The sequence below is a fragment of the Haemaphysalis longicornis genome, unplaced genomic scaffold (genome assembly GCF_048455015.1).
Source record: "Haemaphysalis longicornis isolate Haplotype H1 unplaced genomic scaffold, Haemaphysalis longicornis Haplotype H1 scaffold_1, whole genome shotgun sequence".
NCBI classification, from domain to species: Eukaryota; Metazoa; Arthropoda; class Arachnida; order Ixodida; family Ixodidae; genus Haemaphysalis; species Haemaphysalis longicornis.
This window is the reverse complement of record NW_027526203.1, coordinates 155,964,563-155,989,609: the sequence shown is the minus strand read 5'-3', so window position 1 is coordinate 155,989,609 and position 25,047 is coordinate 155,964,563. Positions and strand designations below refer to the sequence as shown.

The following is a 25,047-nucleotide window of genomic DNA, read 5'->3' as shown; positions in this document are numbered from 1 at the left end:
TTTCACAATGCAAAAAAGAGCAGATGCATATCCAAACCGTCTATCAGGCTTGCTGATAAGAATATTGACTTTCTAGCCAGGGCTGTTTGAATACGTACGCACACGTGCCCCGTGTGTTATCTTTTGTTTGGCTGTCAGTACGCGCAAATGAATACGCTATGCGTGAATTGTAATTTTTCATGAGTGCTTACATGTTTTAAAGCAAAGCTTTTTACCTCTACCTCCAAGAGTTCTTTCGCGACCGTTGGTGTCAACAGAAAACTCCCGCTAACAAATAAAAGAATTTACTGGTACCGCCAGGAATCGAACCTGGAACTAATAGAGTAACAAAGCGAGAGCCCGTTGTCTTACCGATTTAGATACGAGCCAACGCGGAGACCGGGACGACAGGTGGTGCACTCAGCAAGCACATCTACGGGTTTACCCCCTGCATTCTCGCTGAATGCCACGTGATAGCGTCACGCGACCTCTCGCGCCACTGTGCGGTCTACCCACTGCACGTCTAGCGGCCCTGTGCGCACCTTGCGCGTGTGCTAGGAGTTACAAAAATTAGAGGAAGATCACACCAACGCATGGCATCTCACTTCTAGTACGCCAATGTGCTAAAGCCTGTGGCCTCCAGTGTTCACGTAAAAAATCTCAGCTCCTTGCTGTCCACCCTCACGCCAAACGACACATCAAAGAACACATTCAAATACTCCTTGATGGCTAAGCCATCACTCCAAGCCCCAGCATGAAGATCCTGCCTCTCCAGGCCTACATCTCCAGGCCAACACCAAGAGTGACGTATCCTTGCAGCACCTCAAACACAATATTAATCAAATCATACACATGATCAGGCGAGTTGTCACCAAGAAGCGAGGCCTCAGGAATCCGATACCTTTCGATTAATTCAAGCTTTTGTCCTCTCGAGAATCACTTACGTCTTCTTCTCGGCAAGAAGGACATAAAGATGCTTTATATAGTGGTTAGAAAGGCGGTTGAGCAGGCCGTTGGTCTTCCCATGAGTGCGTCCACACACAGGCTGCTTAGCACAGGGATCCACAACACGGTGGAAGAGCTGATAAAGGGCCATCTTTCTAACCAGAATCTTCGAATGAGTAGAACTGCGGTGGGACGCAGCATCCTTCACCAGGTTGGCTAGGCAGCCCAGAATGTCTCTCAGCTTGATGTACTCCCGGACTCTCGGCGACAAGAACTAAAGATGATCTCTTTGCTTAGAAATATGAACCCCTCAGAGTGGATCCCTGACAGAGTGGATCCCTAAGAAGGCAAGCGTTGCAGGGGGCGGCAGAAAGATGGGCAGATGAGATCAAGAACTTTTCGGGGATAAATTGGTCGCAATTAGCGCAGGACCGGGATAATTGGAGAATAATGGGAGAGGCCTTTTCCCTGCAGTGGGCTTAGATAGGCTGATGATGATGATGAACCCCTCACATGACGAGGGTCGCCGACAAGCACGGTCAACACCACCCTCGGTGGGGATCATGCAGTTATCTACACAGACGCCTCCCAACATCGAGGGCAGTAGTGCGCCATCATCGTGGCTACCTCAAGAAGCAACCTCCTTGCGTGTGCCTCACTCAAGACCGAAGACATGACGGCAGCAGAAGAGGCCGCCATCGCATTGGCTCCCACTGAACCAGAGGTTCGGAAGGTAGTCACCGATTCCCAACAAGCCTACCGGAATCACAAGCCGGGTTGGGTGTCCCGACCTGCACTGCATGTGCTAAAAAACCACTCCCCAAATGGTTCCATTCAGATCATCTGGACACCCGCTCACGTTTCCATGGAGAGCAACGAATACGCCCAAGCCTGCGCTTTTACCCTCCGTGCTATGGAGCTGCACGAGGACAGTCACCCGCTTGTCTCGTTCAGGGACATAACACAGCATTATCGCCTTCTGAGACAGACCCTACCTTCGCCTTACCCTGACCTTTCCAGAGAACAACAAACTACCCAACGGCTCTACGGCTCATACAATCCGCCTCCTTCCCACATCCGACGCGTCTTCACTCAGTGCACCCGAATCGCTACGACGCTGAATGTAAATTTTGCTCAGAAGTAGGAACACTCCGCCACATAATCGGGGTGTGCGACTTTAGCCCTGAGCACCCTCCTCTCTTTCCGTCAATTGATTGATTGATTGTAGGGTTTAACGCGCCGACGCAACGCGGGCGATGAGGCGCGCCGTAGTGGAGGGCTCCGGATTAATTTTGACCACCTGGGAATCTTTAACGTGCGCCGAAATCTCGTACACACGAGCGTTTTTGCTTTTCGCCTCCATCAGAAAAGCGGCTGCCGCGGCCGGGAATCGAACCCGCGACCTCGTGCTCAGCAGCACAACGCCTTAGCCACTGAGCCACCTCTCTTTCCGTCAACTACGCAACAAGAGCAATGGGACATGCTGCTGTCCAGCTCCTCTCTGCCTACCCAGTTTCAGCTGGTGGACAGAGCACTGGCGGCGCGGGCTGCATATGGGCTCCAGTGAAGAAGGAACCACTGCCCTGGGCCTCACTCTGGACCGTTTAGAAATCTGAATAGAAGTGTTTCCTCCATCTCTTCTTCCACCTCCGCCTTCTCCTCCACCTCCTCCTTATCCTCTTGCGTCTCTGCCGCCGATCTCGTCGCCTCCGTCCGCGACGGCAGAGACGGAGAGGTGAGATCGTCTAACACCGGGTTTGAGGTTTCATTTTATAAAAAAAGACTTTCCACTCATGTGCTACACCAATACACCAACCACCACTCATGCATCATGCATTAATTTAACCTTACCAAGAATATCTCTTTGAAGTAATAAATCATGTGGTTAAGTGCATTTCACTTCTCTCTGGTTTCACTATTTGTAGAGCGACGTGAGTGAATTTAAGTGATGTTGCATGGGTAATCGTTGTGGGTGCCGTTTACAGCTTTGCTTTCCAACCACATTCACAGGGTGGATTGGCGGGAATTTTTTTAGATGCGACGCATCTCTAACTCGCCTTGTCCCTCCATGCATGCATCCGGCGTCCATCCGCACGGCTCTCCCCCATTCTCCTCGCCATGCCAGCTGCGCGGTAACGCCGCTCTCACCGCAGCGCCATCTTGCGTTAGCGCTCGCTCCCCTCGCCATGCCAGCTGTGCGTCAGCGCGCGTTAGCGCTCGGTTAACACATGCGCATGCGCTACTCTCTCTCATTCCCCTCACCGTTAACGGGCGGTACATACAAACACGATAACTGCACCGCTCCGCTCAGTCGCTCCACCGCCGCCGCTCCGATGACATCCGATGACCACCGATGATTTGAATGGAGACTAACAGGTCTGCTACCGCGATGGTCGGCGCAACCGTAACAAGCACCGCCCAGATGCGTCGCATCACGCCATGGTTTCCCCCCGCGGAAAGACGTGGTCAATTTTTTTAAATTGCTTTCAAGCGTGGGTGTAAACTTCTTGGGATCCCGAAGACAAATATTGCACGACACAAAACAGGATTGACGCGTCCCAGCCCATGCGGTTGCACGGAAGAAAAGCGAATATTCATAACTTGGTGATTTTGCATTCTTCTTAATTACCTTGAAGAAATTGGAGGGGATAGCAAAGTTATCTTTCAAGATGAACATGAGTCTGCCTGTGGCACAGTGGCTTTGTGTCGCGGCAGGAAGCGCTCAGATGAGTGGGGTCATGTTATTTGTCATAAAACTGGCTTGTAGTTTTCCATAAAGGTCAAATGTGAGAAAACGTCCTATTGGTATGTAGGCGTTTGAGCGCATCAACGTCGTATAATTTTTTTCCTGATAGTTTAGTGCATCACAATGGGTCGTCAATGTTCTAAGTCGCTTTCCCAGTTTCGTGTCCTCAAACACATCGTTCTCGCGCCAGACGAAAAACGCGATCAGTCACACGGCATTGTTGCTCACCGGAACGACGGCCGCTTGAAGTCGGCCAGTCGGCCTTTGCTCAACCGAGCCCCCCGTCCCGTCCTCGTCGGCCATTTCGGTCACTCCCCAAGACTGGTGTGTCAGCTCCTCCGAGTCCAAGGTCACGTGGTCCCAGAGAGCTTCAGCATTGTCTGGACCCTGAAAGAAAGAACGGGAAAGTTCTCACAAACTGCACGGAACACCTAAAGTGGCAGACAGGCTGCATCGCACTATGGTCGGGTCTCAGTGCCTGTCCTTAGTGTCGATGCTCCGGCCGGAGTTTCGCTGCGGCTTAAATGATTGGTAATTTCCCGCTGCTCTGTCGCGCCGTATCGTCAGCGGCTCCAACCCAATGCAGTTGTGTCAAAGTGAATCAAGCGCTCAAGCACCAGCACCCTGTGGGTCCTGTGATGGAGCTAGTACCGGCGAAAATCCTCGCACTCCTCCGGTCACTTTTCATTGCCGGCCCATTGTCGGTGCATGCGTAAGGCGACATTTCTTTCCGGAGTCCACCATGCAAGCAATTCTGCAATAAAATGGTTGACATCCCCTTGATAAGCGCTTAACGTAAGCCATTGGCCCCTGATTACAAATATTCCTCCCGCCGCCAACACAGGTGATGTCCCCGAGCCCAGCACAGGCCCGACCACACACTTCGGCCCCTTAACTTTGTACCGGACCGTTTACTGCGTAGGCCGCAAAGGGGGCTGCAGATACCGCATAAACTGCAGCAGCTAAAATCTTCAAAAACACCTCGTGAGCTAATGAGAAAAGGCCAGGAAATAAAATTAACAAAGCAGCCTTATGCCCAAACAACCAAGAAGTGCGCTAGGTTTCGCAAGATTAAAAAATCCTCGCACCCAGAAGGTAGCCGGACACCTTGCTCGCCATGCGCGCCGGATTTTCTGCTCTGGAGCTGCCATCCTTCCTTGTGGCAAGCCACTGGCTACTCCTTACCGTACTCGCCTCACCAGGTGCTGTATTTTATCAAATGCGCCTCACAAATATGTTGGATAGGTTCCCTCGTCGCAAGCGAAACAGTACTCGCGTAACAAAACTTAGTTAGTATTCTAGATTCTGAGCGGTATCAAAGTGGTCAGTGACTTCGGGATTGAGAATTCATTCGGAATTTACTGCAGTGGATAACTTTCAGGCTAAAGCGAAACGAAAAGGATATGAACGTTTTAAGTCACATTGACTCTTAACTCTGTTATTGGGTGACATGAGACGCCAACGTTTATGTTGTACCAAGTGTAGGCTCTGCGTGGTACGATTTCGATGCAAGCATCGTTTGTTCATTGGTCCTCAGTGGCGTAAACGTCTAAGCCATTCATTGGGGTGCATAGTACTAGAACGGAGCGCACGCCATCCACGTGACCTCTTTGCGGGCAAGCCGCCGAGGCTGGCGAAGCGACCGCGCAGTCGGCGGAAGGATCGTTAGGGGGCCTCTTCCGCGCTTTCGCGATGTTCAGTGCAGTCGTGGACGGTGAGTTGTGCCTTGCACGTGGGTCGTTTCATTCGGGACTTCCGGATGGCGCGGTAATAGATCATGGTAGCGTTCTTCTCAGGGTCAAATGCATTCTAGCGCAGACGAGTTTAACACGTGCCCTCGCAGGCGTCTTCGGGGAGCTTGAAAAACGGTTCCCAAACGCTTAAATTGACTGGAATGAAGGAGAGAGTAAACGTGGGCAATTGACAACGTAGACAACATATGCAATACTTGGGTAATTGCTTTTTGAATTTGATAAATATTGTAGTGTGCATCTCTTTTTCATGTGTACAGAGATGAGCCGGTATTCGAAAGTGTGCTTTGAAGGTGTCAAGACGCGCAGCTACTATTTCTACCAGTTAGTTTCGTGCAGCATCATCATTGGTATTGGGACGCGAACACCACCTTTTTTTGTGTACTGAAGGACGAAGCGTTTTCCGGTATTCTTCCGGATGCGCTTATCCTCCCATGTCCGATAGCATATTTTGCCTGAGAATTTTTGCATTTCATCCCTCCGTCAGGGTACTTTCCTTTCCCTACTTTTAGACCCGTCTGTATGTAGCTACTCTACCGGACGCTACACCTGCTAGTTCCCCGCAAAACATCCCTGGCCCAAGTACACTTCAGTCTCTGTATTCGACATCTTCCACCGAGGGTATTTCCGTAATCCAAGACACTCGTTTCACGTTCCCTAAGTGTAAGTGCCATCACCATTACCATTACTAATTGAACTGACCGCAGTGGTCTGTCAAAGGTCTCATTAAGCGCCAAGTATCTACGCCAAATGTCAGTGAACTTTCGTTGTATACCACTGTTTTCAATGACTGAGGCTGCCTACTGTTCATTACCGGGTACCGCGTGCTGAATGAACCAAAACCCACAAAAATCCCTGACTAATTTTATTCCAGCGGTTTTGGTCGGTATGTGAGGACTTCTCCAAGCGAGACATAGGCACCGATTTCTCCACACTTTTACTAAATGGTAAAAGAGAAACAAAGAGATAACTTTTATCGCGACATGGAGTGTCTGGTTTCGCGCATTCATTTACCCAGGATCTTTCTGCAACAACAATTATATAAATTGCCTTTCCTCTCACTTATCCTTAATTATGGTGGTTAACAAAGGTTGCATTACATTTGCTTTAACCACAAATTATCGACAACCTTCCTGGAGGCGGGGCTTTGGGCTGTTCCTGAAGCGTTATTCTCGGAAGTCTTACACGATCACTGAATAAGACAGTTTCGTCCGACAATGTCAAGTTGCTCAGATATTCCCAACATACTCGTATCGTTAGCTACCCGCACTCAAGCTTCCTTAATATAATCTTCATGGTTTCACGCCCTTCCGTATTACCAACATACACAGCTATCCTTCTGTTCCTTATTACACACCCTCCCCCCTAGACAGGCTGCAAATATTGTGGAGAGATCGTGTCTACTTGTCTGAAGCCATTTTTTGAATGGGCTTTTGCCTCTTGGTATGAAGGATATTCTTTCCGTGCATTCTTTCTATATAACCTCCAAAACCCCCAAAGGTCTCGTCTATTCTCTTGTCTCTGAATGCTTTTATTACTAGGGCGGTGTTCACTGAATCAAATGTGCTCGATCTTTTATAAGTGCACACGAAAATGTGTGAAACCCCTATTACCTTACTGATGACATTAATGTGTTCAAATTAGGAGCAGGCTTTCCTAACTCCAGCCACTTATCTACAGGCAATTAGAAATCTAGGCTGCCGCTTATGTGGTTCACTCATACATTGCGCAACGACTTATACTTGAAAGCACGCTGATGGATCTGTCGCTGAATCTCTTTGACAGCGGCCGTACTCTCAAATAGAATTCTGTTGTTTTTTCAAAAGCTGTGAGACGTTTAAACTCTTCGGCAAACCGACAGCAGGTGTTCAAGCATTTCAAGCATTTCAAGGTGTGCAAGCATTTCAAGTCTGCGCCGTACTTTAGCTTGTCCATCGTTATTTTTCGTTTTTGGCAGCTTTTCTCCTGTTCATCCGATTCAGCTCCTTTTTACCAGTGTCGCAAACACCTGGCCAGGGCCTTCAATTTCCGCGCTGGGGTGACCGCTATTGCGGATTCCTCCCCGGGCCGTCCATTTCACGTAGCTACTGCCTCGTCGTTCTCACGTAGTCACCCCGCATTTTTTGCCTGCTTGCTTTTTATCTTCCTTCTCGCGACGCAAAAGTGTCTTGACGGCTCTGCTGCCATCCCGCGGATGCAGCCGGCGGGTTTCTAGGTGCGAAGTCACAACACTTTGGGAGGCGCGAACCAGTAGCAGTCAAACCACGTCCTCTCTTGGGGACTGTTTCAGAGGAGTGTAGTTCCCGTCTGATGAACCACAGATTTTACATGGCCATCCCCGCGTATACCTGATGCCGCCTGGATGACTCGGAGGCTGGGGGCGTCGAGGGACGGGGCTGGCTCCATCCAGAAGTGAAGGGCAGAGACGCTGCATATCCTGTGCGCCGCTGCAGGATGGAGCCAGGCGGGTTAGAGGCCGGAGCCGCGTTGAACACGACCGCCGGCCACTGCGAGCACTCGGTTGGCGCGGGGAGGGAGACGAAGGGCGCCGCCGCTGCAGACCCACTGTGAAGGCGGCGTGAAGGCAGACGCAAGTATGTATATATAAATGCCGACGAGGACTCGTTACTCAAAAATTTTCGAAATGCTGGATCACAAGAAACGTACAACAGAGCAGACGCCAAATATTATGTTCGACTAATCGGTTCGGTAAAATTATTGACGGGTTAATTTTTTCAGCGCAGTAAATTACAGAAAGAGTCATTGACATAGGAGACATGCGCCAAGAATATGGAGTGATTAGGCGGTCAGAGAGCGGGGTTGAAGTGCGCGTTCGCTGTCAGTCACGATAAGATAGCCTTGCGTGGATCGGCCAATACGAACTCGAATAATAGGCTGGCGCAAAGAATGATAGAAGTCATGGATGCAGACAGATGGCGCATTTGCGTTGGTCGGTTCCAGGATAATTGCAGCCGCCAGAGACGCCGACCGACGGCCAATGTGGAATCTGCATACCATCGCAATGGTTGTTACACTGTGCGCACGCCTGTCAATCGGTACTCGAACCACGAACAAAGAATTAAACAAGCGCCACAGGGTGACTGAGTTAGAAGTGTTTTAACGTGTCTCTTACGCGCGAGAAGTCTCGACGCACAAGCGTTTTCGTGTCTTCGCCTACACCAGCGAAGCGGCTGACGCGGCCGGGATCGAACCGACGACATTGGGCTTTGTAGTGCAACGCTATGGCCTTGCGCCACCGCGGCAAGTGAGCAACCTTAAGTTATTTGAGGGGGGTTGAGCAGCAATGTTAGCTCAGCTCATGGCCACCTGGCCTCAGATATACCATGTTTATTCTCCGTGTAGAAAAACAATTTCGGTTTTCTCAAAAATGGTAAGGTGGTCTTTCAGGTATTGCTAATGGCATTAGCGTCGCTCGATAGCAAAGAAAACTGCATTCGCATGGAGATGCCCTCAGATAGGTGTATGGACAAGACACGGCAGTCACTGCGGAGGCGGAGGGGCAGTTCGAGGACGAAGCGCAATTGAGGAAAACTACGGAATGATTCAGACGACCTACGAGTATTTGAAGTCCGCCTGACGTCTGCAAGAATGCGTGTTTCTCTTTTTGGCCTCCACTGGTAGAGAGGCTAAAATGAAGCCCTCAACCCCGTTCTCAGCACCGCAATTCTGAGCAATTGAACCACGCCGCAGGTACCCTGGTTAAAGTGAACACAAATTTACGACTTATTTTCGGAAAGAGACGAGGCAACACTGCGGAAGCCAACGGAGGAAAACGAGTCACAAAATTTTCCGATACTCATACCGTTGATCTCGAAAGCCTTTCCCGGCTATATTCTGCTTAGTAGTCACAAGTATTCTCTGCGCTGAAATGATTGCGAACGCTCATAGAAGCTTTGGACCAATGCGGTGAATGGGAGCAGTATAAAGTTGGTATGCATGGGCCCAAAAACGCGCAGATTAATGTTTTCTCATCGGCACTAAAGAAATCCAGAGTGCAGAACAGAAAGAAGAGAGCACAGGGGAGTAGTTTTACTTTTTTTGAATGAGCAATCTTTCGGTAAGAATGAATGAACGTTTTTTAGGTGGAAAGTGGAGAGAAACATAACCGCATATATAGAACCAAACCCTGCCTTCGGACTACACACTCTTAATCTGGTTCCATGTAAGTTCCAGTTAAACGGGGCGATCCACATATTTTTATCTGGATCTAAACGAAGAATAACTGGAACGAGAGATATAAGTGGATCTTATGTGGAACTGTCCATTTGTTTTCTTTAGGTTTGTGGTTATTATGTGGAACCGAATAAATGAGGGGATGCGCTGTCGGCCGTTCCAGTTACTGTTCCACTTATGTCCCAGTAAAAATTTTGGACAGTGCTTTTGTATATTTTTTGCTTGTCTCTTGTTCCACATAACTTGTACGCTGCAGTGAAGTATGCACTGAATCGTGCATTAACTGGAACAATGAACCACATATATATTTGACGCGCTTTGGTGCACAAGCGCTCGCACAAGCACTTGCACGCACACGCCCACAGACATAGATACAGACACGAACGCACACCCGCGCACCCACACATACACACACACATGCATGCAGCCACACACGCACACACGCACGCACCACATAAAATTTAATAAACTTCGTCGATATCTATGGAACTGTCTTAGGACAGTTTACTTATATAAGACGGCTAAGACGTATTTTTAGTGACGTTATTTGACAGAAAAAATTATGTCCACTGCTATAACAACACCGTACAAAGCATGAAAGGTGCGAGAAAAGGGTATATTAGCGAAAATAGAAATTCCACGAAACCCCTTTCAGGTTGTCTGCGGCGCTCAGACCGCTTTAGTGAATATGGTCTTTTGCTAATTGCAGACGCGCAGTACGTCTGAAATCACCAATGACTTGAATTGGAGAAGGACCAGATGTCCTCAGGTTCTCCTTCTGCGTTTGGGACAGAGCCGTGGTAGTGCTGAAGAATTCATTGGGCTTTTGTGGATACCTCATAAAGAAATATATATAGTTGTTGAGACTATTGCATGTTCTGCATTTGGTTCACAAAGCGTCGCAGAAACATTGTTTTTTGCTCAATGCTCAGCCATCAGCTCGCTGTGTTGTAGTACGTGCACAATTTTAAATGCTTTACAGGAACGTATAAATGGCTACAATCTGCTGTAAAATAGGTACTTAGTCTACGTTATTTATGCCCTGATGCGGTATATACATAGTGTTAACCGACTGTGCCGCATTTTACACTGCACGCAGCATGTCACGCATGCAGTTATATATGCTTGGATGTTCGTTAGAATTTTTCGTCTCGTGCATGCTATTAAGGGTGACTCACCTGATCCAATTCATATGGGACTCACTAATTCATGACGCAAATTCATGAGACTTACTAATTAAAAAGCACCATGTACCGATACAAGAAGTTTTACAAATTCACAGAAATGACACTAACGACCCGGTTTGCTTCTTCTAGAAATACAGTAGACCCTCGTTAAGACGAACTTGGTTAAAACGAACGCTGATTAAGAACCACAACATTTTTCTTTTGTAATGTCCACAATGCAATACACCTCCGCCTAAGAGGAATTTCGGATAATACGAATACGTTTTTACGGCCCCTTCGGGTTCATCTTAACGAGAATCTGTTGTATATCATTTCTTTGCAGAGATAAAAAAATACAAGAAACGCATTTTGGTTTATCCAGTCTTCACTGGAAGGCGCTAGCGGTCTACCATGCGAGAGCTTTATTTCTTTGTTTCAGCAGAGAAGCGACATATATCTAAAATAAGCAAACTCGGCCGTTGTGAATATCGGTATGTATTTGTAAAACTATTCGTATTGGTGCACGATGGTTTTTAAGTCCGTTGGTCATGACGTAGTAAGTCCGATAGGAATGCTAACAGGTGAGTCCCTTTTAATTTCCACAAGCAAAAACAAAAGCCTCTTTGCAGGGAGCGGTTGACTGGGTGAACGGAACTAAACTTGGACAACTAAATATACCACGTGATACCTGCATTATTTTGTATGTATTTATGCTGAAATGACATTGTAATTCCTAATTATGCTGTGCACTAACGGCAAAAATGCGCAGAGTTAACTTGCTGTTGTTGTGTCTTGTCATAGTAATTGAAGTTCATTGAATGACCCGCCTTCTCCAGCTACTTCCCCAGTTGCTGTTTTCCTGTAGTATTGGTGTTCAGGAGGGAAAAGGGCTGGGAAACGGGCCGATGTATTATTACTCGCTAATTAGCTGTAAGTAGCTTTATATAACATGGGTATCTAAGAGCGTCGCAGTATATTTTATTGACTACGGAAAGGCTTGTTGTCAAGAAAAGCAGTAAATGAAGCCACGTCCTTTTGCGTTCATTGTAAACAGGAACGCAGAAATTGTCATCCAAAGTTAAGCTCAAATATCGCACGCACTCACGGCCCTCCGCGAGAAACAACTTTAGCCAGTACTAACACGCTAACGCGGCTATTATCTGAGCTTTGTTTTGGCCTCAGCGGGCGTAAACGTCCGCTTAGACGCATATGCCCGTTTTCCGAATAAAATAAAATCCATCACGTGTGCCGAGTTTGTATGAGCTCTTATGCGGGCGCATCGCCAAAGCCTCCGCGAGAACGAAAGTTTGCCGAAACCATGAGGAAAAGACCGCCACCCCAGTAGCGCATTCCATGCGCATGCGTCAGCAGCAGCACGGCAGAGCTGTTTTTGCGTTGATTCACGGTACAGTGGGGCTGCAACGGGTACGGCGGCGACGGATGAAAATCGGGACTGCGTCAACACTTCAAACGACAGCAGCGCTCCCATCTTCCAGGATTCCCTCCGCTAATTTTACGGTCTTCCGCATGCAGCGCCACCAGTGGCATTCCCGGCGGGTTTCTCAATTGCTCGCGCAATGCGCCTGACATTTACTAAAGAAATTCTAGGTCACGCTGGCGAGAACCGTTAGCGCCGTTAGCAGTTTGATTGGGTTGATTGCGGCGTGCAATTGCGAATTTTTTCATATCCCCGGGCTGTGTTACCTCTTCGGGGAAATGGAGTTTTGCCAGGAGGCGCAAAAAAGGTCAGTGCTGCTTATTTATGTGCTGGTAACGGTTGTTGTTCAGTGACATCCTTGTTAACTGCGTCCGATAAACATACCGCGTCTATGCCCGTTGTTCGTGTGTCGTTCATGCTTGTGGTCGCGGCGTGTAACATTTTGTGTTCGAGAAACGTTTGCAGCCGTAATTTACCAAAACTCCCGTCTTCGTGGGTCAGAGTCGGCTGGAAATTTCTGACTGCGTACGTCAGAAGTTCCTGGTTTGCGCGTTTCATGAGTGGATGTTCCCTTACTGTGTGGCTTTGCTTAGTTGTATATTGACGGTAGCTGTGTATGTCTGCGGTAGCGAATCTTCTCGGGTTAGTCGCTCGCGATAATCGCGCGTGCACACGTGTACAACTTCCAAGCAAGTTTGTCGGAGCGTCCGTCCTTAGATTTATTGGTATTTTTAAAACTTGCGTGGTAATTGCGGCGTTGTGTTAGTCTGCTGAGTAGAATGCATTTACTGTGCTTACCAGACCGGGAGTCTTCGACCTTGCCCGTTGCGCGCAAGGTAGACGCTATTTCGAGTTGTGTTGATGTGCTCTCAAGGCGTCATCTTACGTTTATCTGTTCCATGTTTCATGTTTATGTTCCATGTTTCTTCCAATTCCTTTGACCAATTGAGATGATCTATTTTAAATAACATTGCCTGAAGTGAAGAGAAATGGAAGGGACAGTTGTTGTCTTAGCAGTACCGCAGTAACAAACGTTTCTTTTGTAGAGGGGAAGAAATGTGGAAACACGCAGCGGGTATATAGAAAGTGTGCTGCCGTTTCTATGCTGTTAATGTCAGTGGTAACTTGAGACTTCCATAATTAGTGGTTGCTACTTCACGAACTGCGTTAGAAATAAGCCACTCTTGCATTTTTATGCCGTCAATGTCGGTGGTAACCCGAGAGTCGAAATAATTTTCGACAACGCTCAGGTGATAAGTTCTTGCATCACTATGTGCACCCAACATTAACCCATTTCTGTGCTTCCTTGAACTTAGAAAATATACTGCGAAAGCAGATTGCTACATTCTGTATTCGATCTGTCGAACCTGTCCAGATGCAGACTATGGCTGACTGTGGAGACATTTGTCTACACTGGTAGATTGCGACAATTGTTTTTCTTTGTCTCAAGAACAGAAATTAAAACGAATTATTTCCATTCCTTACATATACCCCTGAAATCATGGCTGTGGCATTCACTGTGGCTGAAGACATCTTCGGCACGCCGAGGCGTCGTCGGGACAAGTGTGGCAGATTATGAATGCATTGTGGAAGTCATAAAGCCACGAAAGAGTGCCTCTTGAGTGTTCCGTATTATACAGACGTTCACCACTCCGCATGGAGCAATGACAGGTGAGCCTAAAAATGTTCAAATATTTTTATATTTAAAATTTTTTCGCCTCAAAACGTTACCAGGGCTCGTGCTGCAAAATACATTTTAGCACAACTAATCAGACATTGTACGAGACCTTGTAGTACTCCCTTCTTAGAGGGAAGCGTAAATTTATGCTTCGATATTTTTATACTGTTTTTATTTTCTAGGAAATAGCTGGCGGACCGGGACTTAAAACAATGGAACAAGAAATGCATACTGCCATTTTCCTGGTTCTTGAAGGCGTGTGTTCACAAAAAGGAAACACATAAAAGCCGTTGTACGGGATGAAATCATTGCATTCTACAAGTAAGTACGCACTCCCAGTTCTGGAACTTTGATGGTCCCTTTTTAGGTAGTTGCAATATACGTAATGGCTTCGGAACACCATTTCAGTGACAACTTGACCTGTAGGTGAAAACGGCAGTAAGAGCTTTTGGGAACACGTTGGCAAAACTTCCCTGGAAATGCACTCCGAGGAGGCCCTGCCAGGAACGCCTGCATCTTAATTTTAGTTGGGTAAGTTGGCATTTTATTTCTGTGGGACTCAATTTATGGTAGTGTTTATTGAAGCTGGCATTTTATTTTTGCGGGACTGAATTTGTGGTAGTTTTCTTTGTAGCAAAATCTTACTATTAAAAGTAAATCGTGAACTCCAATATTGGGAAATACCTTCACATTCAGCCTGTTTCGGATGCTGCAACATGTGGACAAAAAAACTATTATTTTGCATTCAAGTTTTGCAAACATTTTGCTTTCACATTGAGAGTTGCTGCTGTGATAATACGGCACCACGGCCACGCCCAGTGCGGTTGCTTTCCAGAATAAAAGAACGGCCATTGGCAGTCTGTGCTAATAGTTTTTTGTACATTGTTAGCAGCATTCCCAGAAAAGAAACCTAGAAATGGCTGATATTTCAATCAATTACTGTGCAATAAAAGGGGTATCCTAAGCAACTCACTCATTTAAAGCCATCGTCTAACAAAAAGTTTCTTGTTCCTTCCTTAAAGGTACATGACGTGGTCCAGTTATTCTCGAGGTCCAGTTATTTTGAGAGAAGAAAATGGCAGCGTAAATATTGTCTGCAAGAAACACGTCATGGATTTTCCGCCTGCGTTGTCACATCAAGATGTGGTCATCCTCCTCGCCGTATATTTCATCTTAATCTCCTGAAACTTATGCGACTTTGGAGAGTTTTTGGGATTTTTGCAGAGAGTTCTTGGAAATTTAACAGTGGCCTGGTGTCATTTAAGTTGAAAGCTGTGTTGAAAGACTTGATGTGGTCACTCTACTTGGGGTTTTAAATTATTGTTAGACGTTGAAGCCTATTCCGAAAGATATGTCGTGGTTCAAATGATTGCTAGATGCAAGCTGCATGTCAATTGCAAAAGTGAAGTCGGGCTTTCCTTTGCAATTTATCATTATTGGCATAAAGCGCAGGCTGCCTTTGCAGCTACTCTGCTACTCTGTTAATGTAGTTAATGGCACTGCACTGTAACGTTTTTATTATTCAAGTGCAGCTCGAAATTTTTTTCAATGGCAGTGCTGCTGTTGATGGATGCAAACGTGAGAGTAATTATTTACACAGACGGTTTGGGGCTTTATTAATCAATTTTTGTACTGTATCTTAGCTGACACCAAAGCCCTAGAAGAATGCGAAATATATATATCTGGCTTGAAAAAGTTGTTTACTTTGGACTAAGTTGCATTTCTTGCTTGTTAGAGGCAGTGCTTTGGTCACAAGCATACTGTCATCATGATAGTATGGTTTGTATAGCACGCAACTGTGAATTTTACCTCAGATAAATGTTCCGGCTGGAAAAATGCTTCCAAGTTCGCTTGGTAAATTTGGTCACCTGTATGTTTCAACGCTACCTGGCTTGGTTATTTGGGATGTCTGAATTGTTCTTGAGGGAATTAATAACGTCTTTAGAGTTAGGCTGCTTGTTAAATTTTAAAATGCGTAACATGCTCCGAGCTATCTGGTTTGTAAAATTTTGTAAGATTCACACTGGGTGCTATGAGCTTTTTTTGGATAAGTTATTTTAAATAGCTACAAATTGTCGGGGAAGCAACGCGGCTTCAGTGAAAGGCTTTTTTAGGGCGCGTATATAGTCGGTTTTGGCTACAGTTAGCTTGATATTACAGTTAGCTTGATATTGATATATGGTGTATGTTTTAGTTGTGCAATAGTGCCACATGCTTCCGGTAAGTTTTTCTGTGCAAATGTTATATTGTTAGTATTGGCTCCGGTGTTCTTTTCCTACACTCTTGCAGGTCTTGTATTAATCCAACCGTGTATGGCTTGTATTTTTGGCTTTTCCCTACAATTTAATAGCAAACTGCATATTTTGGAACCGGGATGCCTAAACACGGTATGGCAAGCGCTGTGGGTACTTCCGCATTTGCGGTACCTGATTTCATGTGATAAAACAGCACATTTTATGCTCACTGTTGTGTAATGCTTTTTGAGTTAGTGCGAGGGTAGATGTACAAGTCTGTTTGTGACGCGGTTGCGCTTAAAGCCATCTTTATTACCCATGTTTGTTTAGCAAAAAAGAATAGTAAATATTAGCGAAAATAGGAAAATGCCATTTAGATCGTTATGGCCACTTCATATCGTTTTGGTATTTGATCCTGTACGCTGCTCATTTTCTGCCCAAGTGGAAACAGATATGTCTCCATATCTCAAATGTACGCAATAATACGAGCGAATAAAATTTGCTTAGTGTTTTGAAAAGCATTGTATCAGTGCTAATAGTTGGTTTGGTGTGTATTTTAATGCGAGTCTTGTTTCTTTTACATGCAGCCAAAACCCAGAACAGGATGCGGCGGATGAAGCCAAAGTCTGTGTGCCGCTCCAGGTATCTCAGACCAACTTTTATATAGAACTGTGCTCCGATAGGCAAGTGTTGGGAACTGTCAGGGACCACACTGCTGCGGCGGTTTCTGTTTTCCAATTGTTGGTATCACTGTGGGCCATATGTCAAGGCTGCGTTAGAATGGTGCTTGCGGTTTCCTTCTGATACCAATGCATCCGCCAGCCTAGCAAATGACCTCAGTTTATACCAACAGTAAAGCAGATATATTGGAAAAGTGGAGTCCCATAGACAGCTTCTCAACGTCTATCGGAACACCGTTTTATATAAACAGCTGGTCTGAAGGTACCTGGAACGGCGCACCGGATAAATTCATAATCATTTTACGTGGGTCAGTGTTCCAGTAACTTACACTACCCGTTTATTTGGAACAGTGATCCATATACTTTTATTTGGAACGCCGATCCAGATAAATTAGCTGCAAAAATATGTGGTGCACTGTTCCACTTACATTTTCAGGGTATGTGGAACACGGTTCCAAATATATAAGTGGAACTTTTTTGCAAAAAAGTTCCAGTTACTAAGTGGATCTTATGTGGATCCAGATTAAGAGTGCACGTGAGATGCCCTGTCCTTTCCTTTCCGTTCCGTATTAACTCAAAGAGGACTTTTTCTTGTACAGTGCTGATGATTTAAAATTTGCAACTGGACTAGTAAAAAAGTTCTATTTCCCGTTTTGAGGGGAGACACAATTCGTTAAATCAGAACAAAATGTACGGAATTATAGAGAAATATTACAAAGGGAGGGAGAAGTTGTGTTCGGAAAAACAGGTAAAAACTAAAACTGGAGAGTTAACCCGGCCATGATTGTGACTCGACGTTCTCGAAATGTTCGCTGAGTCTGTGCCAGTGCAGGCGGGAAAACTTTGAGAGAGCCGTCTTCTGTTCGCTCAATGCGGTCGAAATGACCAGCGTGTCCGGGTATAGTTAAGATCGTGACCAAACAATGCCATCGTTTCAATATGCGCACTATAGAATACTTCTGAGCTGGTTTGTGCGATGGCGTTGGTTTGGATACACTTACCAGCGAAAAAAGCACCGCGTTATGCAATTAGGCAAGTACCGTTTCGCAACCTTGTTGTCAACCCGATGTGCGGTTTCTACAGACACAATGCACCGGCTTTGAAACATCAAAATGTTAGAAATTCTCTTGAAACTATACACTTTCACGCTTTTTAACTGTCTTGAAACTATACACTTTCATTCGCTTTTTAACTGTGGTTAGAAATTGCCCATAGCAAATCAAACGGAATTCAACGGGTTATATATATAAGTCGGAGCTGCTCAAGGGGACAATTTGCTTGGGCTATGCATTGGCAGGTGTGCAGCAGACAATACAACCCCGCATAATAGACAATACAGACAATACAGACAATACAACCCCGTTGCAACCTGTATGGTGAACATATCATTGTCTAATGTTGCGCAGTGGTCCAACACGGTATTATTGCCTTCGAATATCGCATATCGGAATACGCCTTGGAGCCGTATTCTCTGATGGCCGTACTTTTATTCAAAGCACACAATGCCAAATTCATCGCTGGCACACAATTGCCGTCCCATTTAGCTCCGGAAAAGCGATTTAACAGACATTTCCTTCTCAGAAGCGATGCCAATAGGGAGAACAATAAAGTAGGACACAAAAACATGCATTGAACCCTGAGAACGAACACGTCTGCACTAGGGCGGGCCACGTTATCAAATTTTCACCACTGTAATTTTTTTACCCGCGTACGGTCGGCATTGTGGGGACTACGCCCGCAAGTAGTGCTTATAATAAACCTCTGAAGCTTACTTAAGTCAGGAGACCGATGGCAAGTCTGCCAATAACCAGCGGTGGAGACAAAGACGGTGGTTGATTAGTAGTCTCCCCCCCAATACTTATAAGACTACGCATAGGCGTTAAAATAACAGCACTAAGATGGGTTAACTTCTTGCCTGACTTTCAAAACGTTGAACTAGCAAGGAAATAGAATCCTCGCTACAGTCATGTATGCCAGCAATTCTCGGATCAGATCTTTACCTTACTTAACCTCCGTACAGCGTTCACATGGAGAAGCGAATGTGTTAGCCCTCGTTAACTTACCGCTCCATCCTCGAATCGGATTCAAGGCGTGCGGCCTTGAAGAGGGGACCAATGCTGCCAGATGATGTAGCCGCCGGGGTCTCCACTCGGGTCCGTGCACTCGATGCGGCAGCGACGAAGCCGCGAAACTGGAAGAACTGGGAAAGCCTGCCAGGATACAGCTTGGTCTGAAGGTCTTCACCGTGGATGGCGAGGTTCGACGTTCCAGATAATCTACGCGCGGCAGGCTGGCGCGAGAGCACGAGGTGTACGCACCCTCTGGCGGTTCGAATGCACCACACGCTGCCTTACGCCGTGCGTGGAAGAAGAAGAAGCTCGAGAAAGCCAAAACACCTGCCTTTGACTGCAGGGTAAATGGTAGCGCGTAAAAAGAGACCATCAAAACTCTCCACCACAACATGCAGAAATCTCCAGAAGTCTAAGAAGGGTGGAACACATCCACAGGGTAGAATAGACATTTTGCAAAAACTGGCGCCCTCTTGCGGGAACCGCGTGCGCTTCTGTCATGTTGGGGAATTCCCGGATCTCCGGATACCGCTGTGTACATGATAGGCCGGGGTTAGCGACGCGCACATTGGCATTTATCGTTGTCCAAGATTCCCAAATACTGCCCCGTAACTTGCTGTGCACGAAGATGATACGAGGACGACTACGGAAATGGCGTACACATCTTTTTTATTTCTAAACGGAAGCATGACTCGAGCCCTGCGTGAAGTCGCTTGCGGGTGTCGACTTCCCTTCGCGCAGTAATATTATAGGTAGATCGCATGCATAGTCACGAAACGAATAATATGTGAAGGGCTAAAAAGGTCCCAAAGTGAGCTATTTCCTAGCCCTGTATTTGCCGCGGAGCACTCCTCCCTGCTGGTAGTTAAGGCGCACTGCATCGGTCAGCTCGTACTTTATCGTGAGGGTAGGGTTTTGAGTCAGCCGTTCGTGCTTTGCGCGCCCGCGTTTTTTTTTTAATTGTGGACGTTCGGTAGGCTTTTATGGAAGTACTACGGATTCTTTTATTTGCCAAACGACGTTACAGGAAATAATGGATCCGCGAGAGTTGCAACCTTCACGTAGCGCCATGAGTAGCGCAAGTAACGTACGTAGTAATTCCGTGTATCGGTCATTTACGCTCGTCGCGTGCTGTTCGACCGTAGCCTATTTTTCCAAGATCGAATTTTTCGAGCATAATTTTGTAAGCCGTAGTGCGCACCCAGTTTTGTTGTCCACGGCGTGAGCAAAGGACGCTCAGCGGTCGCCGCGAAGCATGCGCTCACGAGCGCTGGGCATTTTGTCGCTATTTAAGGTTTTCGCAGTTTTTTTTTGCTAAAGCCTTTGCGTGTGCTGGGGACGCTCGGCGGTCGCCGCGAAGCATGCGCTCACGAGCGCTCGGCATTTTCTCGCTATTTAAGGTTTTCGCAGTTTTTTTTGCTAAAGCCTTTGCGTGTGCTGGGGACGCTCGGCGGTCGCCGCGAAGCATGCGCTCATCAGCGTTCGGCAATTTATTGGTAAGTTAATTATTCATTGGCAATGTATTGGTAATTTATTGACAATGTTTAACGCGTTACACGCCACACACGTTACGTGTATACGGCCAGCTACAACAGCTCCGCTGTTACAATATGCCAGGTATGCAATTCATTTTGTGAAGGGTTTTTTCCCGTTTGCAAGTTTCCTCTGCGTCCCAGAGTATCCTTAGCGTATAGCTATATCGCGAGTGCCCCCCCCCCCTCCCTCCCCCATTTCAACCTCAGGACAGCCCGCAAGTTTCGAAGCGTCTCAGGAATGACCTCCTGAGAAACCCGCAGGATGCGAACCACCACGGATGAACTTTCAATGTTTGCGTTCTCAAAGCCCCCCCCCCCCCCCCCCCCCCCAGAAAAAAAGAGAAGAAACGCGACAGCCTCCCAGGTTCCCTGCCGGTGCCTCCCTGACTGCTTTTTCGATGCATAATGCGTATTTACGAAGTCGCTCGCAAATGTGGGCAACAGAGAAAGGTCCACAGATCAATCTTCGCTCATTTTGCTGCGCTTAAATCTGAATATAAAAAGATCGCCAAGCCGAGAAAGCCCCTCACACGCTCCGTACCGTCCTCCATGCTCCGTACTAGAGCTGTGCACGGGCCAAAAATTTGGGCCCGAGCCTAGCCCGGGCCCTGTGCTTATCGCAGTAGGCCCGGCCCGACCCGACGAAGAAGGCCGACGGTCCGGCCCGGGCAGGCCCTAGACCTTAACCTTATGGCCCGGGCCCGGCCCGGCCCGGCTGCGTGTTTCCAACCCAAATACCGTAGGGGCCCGCGCCTGATTGGGGCACGTTTGGAAGCGAAAACTACCTCAAGGCGGTAAAATGCATCGTAAGGGAAATGATAACAGGCAAAACCAACATTAAACGGGCAAAACAACCCCAATTAAACATAACAAGTTCTGATCCGTGCTTTTACCGCGTCAGCAACATGTAGTTTCTGTGATATCATAAAAAACCTTAGTATTGCTTCACTGTGCCGGGCCATCCCTGGTCGTCAGGACGGCCCGGCCCGTCCGAAGCATTTACATTTCGGCCCGAGTCCGGCCCGGGCTCGGCTGAAAAGTAAGTCGGGTGGCCCGAGCCCGGCCCGCGGGCCGGGCCGGGTCCGGGCTTTCGGGTAAGCACGGGCCCGTGCACACCTCTACTTCGTTCCAAGCAATCCCGCGACCGCCATCCCCCAACATGGCGTTGCGTGCTCGTTTCGTTTTTCTTCCGGTAGATGGCGGCACTTTTGCATAAGGCAAGTAGGCGATCCACCCGATCGCAGACGCCAAGAGCAGGAAACAGACCTAAACCCTGCACAACGATCCCACATCAAAGCGCTGCCCCTTCCAAAAAACAGGCATCCTAATACCCACGTAGAAAGAAGAAAGGCCTGCCCACACCTCTGAGCAGGGGCCGAACACCAAAAGAACCCGCCACTGACTTCCCGTGAATCATGGGAGGCCGCCCTCGCCAGCCCCGACTTACAGATCCAAAAGGACCCAAGAAGCCAGTGGAGCCCTGGACAAAGGGTTCCACCTATGATTTGTTCATCCTTTTCTCTCCTTTTCCTTTCCTCCATCTTTACTTGAATAAAGTTTATTCATTAGTCTATTGAACTAAAATGTCTTTCAGGGGCACTGGTGACAACGCCGTTATTATTACAAGATTAAAAAATCGATGAAAGAGGAAAAGCATACAGGAAGAAGAGAAGGAGCAATAAACTTTATTTCGACGAGACTTACGTGCCGAAGTAAATTAGTATTTTTAGGTCCTCATGAATTTCAACAAGTGGGTTAGCCCTGGCCAATCCACCTGTGTGGGTACGTGCAAAAAACTTTGAGGGCATCAGCATCATCATCATCATGATGTCTGAGCACCCGCCTGGTGGGGGCTTCCTCTACTCCTGGATACCTTGGCCTACTATGGCGACCAGGGCCCACTCCACCAGGCTACGCTTAGAAAACATGTCTGAGCTGGTCAGTTGTGCCCCCAACGGCTCTTATGCAGGTTGGGTATTAAGAATAAGGGACGGGGTTTGTTCACACCCCTATACGAGATAGTGTAGGGTGCCAGGGTGGGGGCATCTATCTGGCTTTGGAATAAAAACGTAAAATAGCGTGCCCTTGAGGGCCTACTCTTCTCATACCACAGCGCGAAATGCCTTTATTTTAACAGCAGCAGGCACACCCACACAACTTTTGAGCAGTACGTTTCGTAAGTTTTAGGATTAACGCCTGCTTTGAATGTGGCGAATTCAAAATATTTATCATAATGTCTATCATAACGTATATCATAACGCATCATATTATTAGGATGAAAATAAGGCGTATTTGCGATATTCACACAATCTGCGATGGTTGCATGCAGCAGCGCATAAACGAACAGTTCGCAAGCTGGCCGATCAACCTTCTCCTCTTCTTTCTCGAACCGAGCACCATCCAGTGTCTCTCGCCGTCTTCGTCGTTTGCCTGTATTTGGAGCGTCACGTAAAATGACCCCCCGGCGGCGAAAGCACCGTCCCGGTGTCGGCTAGGAGTCGCTATCGGCGGGCGTCCGATAGGCCTTGAGGCGAGATACGTAAATAACGTCCGATGAAGGAGACGCTTGGGATGTGGAGGGCAGTAAAGGAGAAACTTCGTACGGGACATCCGTCACCTGTCGCAGCACCTGATAAGGTCCGGTGTAAAGGGGCATCAACTTTGAGGAAAGGCCAACACGGCGAAGAGGCATCCGCAGGAGCACCAGAGAGCCATGCGGAAAACACACAGTGCAGTGCTTATCGTCATAACGGGACTTTTGGGCCACCTGGGAATCACACAACCGCGCGCGAGCGACGTTACGTGCCAGCGCAGCACGCGTGATGGCGTCGTGGACGTAGGCTGTCGGTGAAAAAGCGGGAGCAGGCAGTAAAGTGTCCATTGGCAAAGCTGGTTCTCGACCGTACAACAGATAAAACGGGGAATAGCCGGTGGTGTTATGGCGTGAAGAGTTATAAGCGAATGTGACATATGGAAGCACGGCATCCCAGTCATTGCGGTCAGATGAGACATACATGGCCAGCATTTCGGTGAGTGTGCGATTAAAGCGCTCGGTCAGACCATTTGTCTGGGGATGGTATGCTGTGGTCAACTTGTGTCGGGTGGAGCACGAGCGAAGCAGGTCGGCGACGACTTTGGAAAGAAAGGAACGACCACGGTCTCTGAGGAGTTCCCGCGTAGCACCGTGCTGCAAAATGACGTTTTCTAGGAGGAAGTCGGCAACATCAGTGGCACAGCTTGTTGACAGGGCACGGGTGATGGCATATCGGGTCGCGTAGTCGGTAGCAACCGCAATCCAGCTATTGCCGGACAGCGATGAAGGGAAAGGGCCAAGGAGGTCCAAGCCGACGCGGAAGAATGGTTCGGTCGGAATATCCACGGGCTGAAGGGGACCTGCAGGGAGCACTGACAATTTCTTGCGGCGCTGGCACAAATCGCAAGCGTTGACGTATTGTTTGACCGTCTTATAAAGACCAGGCCAGAAGAATCGGTGGCGGGCGCGGGCATAAGTGCGCGCAACACCGAGATGGCCAGCCAAAGGCACGTCGTGAAGCTGTTGGACGGCATCTATAGTGTTCAGGTACCACAAGGAGGACGTCAGGCCCATCCGAGCGGTAGTTACGACGGTAGAGGACTCCCTCACGGAGGAGGAGGGCTCGTAGCGATGGGTCAGATGGGCCACATTGGAGGCGTTCGATTATTGCGCGCAATGAAGAGTCACGGCGTTGCTCTTCGCCCATCTGGAGGAAATCAGATATTGCCAAGAGGTGGGCATCGTCAGCGATGTGAGCGTTGTCCGGCGTAACGACAGGGTAACGGGATAGACAGTCGGTGTCTTTGTGCAAATATCCAGACTTGTGAACGACGTTGAAGTTGTACTCTTGTAGTCGTAGTGCCCAACGACCAAGCCGCCCGGTGGGGTATTTTAAAGATGATAGCCAGCAGAGCGCATGGTGGTCTGTGACTACGGTGAAATCGCGACAATATAAGTACGGTCAAAATTTTCCAACAGCCCACACCAGCGCAAGGCACTCGCGTTCCGTGATGGAATAGTTGCGTTCTGCCGGTGACAAGAGGCGGCTCGCGAACGCAGTCACCCGCTCGTGACCACACTGGACTTGGGCGAGCACAGCACCTATGTCATGGCCACTGGCGTCAGGGCGCACCTGCGTGGGAGCAGAAGGGTCGAAGTGGCCTAAGATTGGTGAGCTCGCCAGAGTGTCGACGAGGCGAGAAAAGGCTGCTGCTTGCTCAGGGCCCCAAGCAAATGGAGTATCGTTCTTGAGAAGTTCAGTAAGGGGTTTGGCGATTTAGGTGAAATTTCGGACGAAGCGGCGGAAATAAGAGCACAAACCGACAAAACTGCGCACATCTGTTGCCGAGCGTGGAACGGGAATTTTTCGCACAGCTTCAATCTTGTCGGGGTCAGGTTGCACTCCTTTAGCATCGACCAGGTGGCCGAGGATGGTGATTTGCCGTCGTCCAAACTTGCATTTGGAAGAGTTAAGTTGAAGTCCGGCTCGGCGAAAAACGGCGAGAACGTCCGACAGTCGCTGGAGGTGGGTCGCAAACGTTGGAGAAAAGACGATAACGTCATCAAGATAGCAAAGGCAAGTCGACCATCTAAAGGCG

At 47.9% G+C, this 25,047-nt stretch overlaps 1 long non-coding RNA gene across 1 annotated transcript; it reads left to right on the top strand.

Moving 5' to 3' along the window:
• The first annotated feature begins 13,690 nt into the window (after positions 1-13,690).
• Positions 13,691-15,341, top strand: LOC144166751 (uncharacterized). Its single transcript, XR_013321758.1, has 4 exons — positions 13,691-13,890; positions 14,080-14,218; positions 14,306-14,428; positions 14,920-15,341. It is a non-coding gene; the product is annotated as an uncharacterized LOC144166751 (long non-coding RNA).
• Positions 15,342-25,047: the final 9,706 nt, after the last annotated feature.